The sequence below is a fragment of the Rhinolophus ferrumequinum genome, chromosome 5 (genome assembly GCF_004115265.2).
Source record: "Rhinolophus ferrumequinum isolate MPI-CBG mRhiFer1 chromosome 5, mRhiFer1_v1.p, whole genome shotgun sequence".
In the NCBI taxonomy this organism is placed as follows: domain Eukaryota; kingdom Metazoa; phylum Chordata; class Mammalia; order Chiroptera; family Rhinolophidae; genus Rhinolophus; species Rhinolophus ferrumequinum.
Genome location: NC_046288.1, coordinates 63,854,956 through 63,856,508, shown reverse-complemented (window position 1 = coordinate 63,856,508; position 1,553 = coordinate 63,854,956). Strand labels below are relative to the sequence as shown.

The window sequence follows — 1,553 nt, the reverse complement described above, 5'->3', positions numbered from 1 at the left end:
CACAGTGCTCTAATATCTAGATCTATGGAATGTCTTATGTCTTTATATATATTTTCATCTGTGTTTATATATATATAATATGTATGTGTTTTATATATATATAATATATATATACATATATATATATATAATATATATGTTTCTTTTATTTTGTTTTCATTAATCCTGCTGATTTATTTTAGTAGTAATAATAAGATATAATGGTTTGATTGAACTAATACATTTATTCGAATTCCAACAGACTAGACTTCTACATCACTTACTTTTAGATGAAATTGGGGTGACATTTTTAACTCCTTTTGTGTTTGTATATATTTGGGTTACACATACTGCTTATCGAACAGGTTGGTGCAAGTAGAAATGAGTTAATGCATTTAAAAGAACCCAGAACTGCTTGGCGATCTGGCAGCAGGCTGGATTGCGGTGCAACTGGTACATGTCCACTGAGCTGGTGTTCATCCCGGCTCTGTTCACCAAGAATGGAAATCCTTCCAACCACTACCCAGCTTCCAGAACCACCTCGGTGGTAGAGAACTGCATCAACTCCCAGCAGTGACCCCCCTACAAGGTGGTTTCTGGTGCAGTCAAACAAGCCAGCATGGAGGATATTACCAGAAGAGAACGTAAGCATCGCCTTAAGTTTGTGTGGAAGAAATTATCCACAAACAAGTGAGAGTGAAGTGTTACGGCTGAAGGACTTCACCCTCCAATGGGACAAGATCCTGCACAGAGTCAACTTCACACTTCCAGGAGAAATTGGAAAGAACCCAGACGGAGAAGATAACATGTTTTATCAAAGACTCAAGTCCATAAAGGAACCACTAGAAGCACAAAATGTTCCAGACAAGTTTGGAAATTTATCTCCAGAAATGAAGCCAGGTTGACACTTAGCTTGTGTTGCCTGTAGTTATATAATATGGCAGTATCTACTGAAAACACATGGTATAAAATGGTGAAAATTCAAACTGTCAAGCAAGCACAAATAAATGATGGCTTCATTGAGTTAGACTACACCATTCTACTTCACAGCATTATGTCTCGGGAGATTATTCCTTGGCAAATACAAGTCCTCTGGCATCCACAATATGGTACCAAAGTAAAACACAGGTAATAGTCTGCGAAAGGAAGAACAAATGGGACAAATAAAGACTCTAACACTGGATGAAGTGTCAGTATGCTTATTAATACTCTGTATGTCAGTCTTCACTGATATCTAGCGGAAGGGGCCAAACAAATCCTGAAGTGTCACTTTGTATAAATGTCTTGATTACAGTATAGAACTGTATAAGCTTCCATAATAAAGAACGTCATGATGTAAAAATGTCTTAATAACAGTAATAGTGCTATTGATATACCGTAATAAAAGGCTTCAATTCCAGAAAAATGAATAAAAGAACCCAGAACTGTTCCTAGAATGTTCATAATGATTGATATCTTAAAATGTAGTAAATATAAATACCACTGTGACTCATAGTAAATTTAAATATAATCAAGTATAAGTTAAGATGATTATTATTTAGTTACTTTTGTTACACTTATTCTCTATTTTATTG

At 35.2% G+C, this 1,553-nt stretch overlaps 1 pseudogene; it reads left to right on the top strand.

Moving 5' to 3' along the window:
* Positions 1 to 436: 436 nt before the first annotated feature.
* On the top strand, positions 437 to 1,111 carry LOC117022112 (latexin-like; annotated as a pseudogene).
* Positions 1,112 to 1,553: the final 442 nt, after the last annotated feature.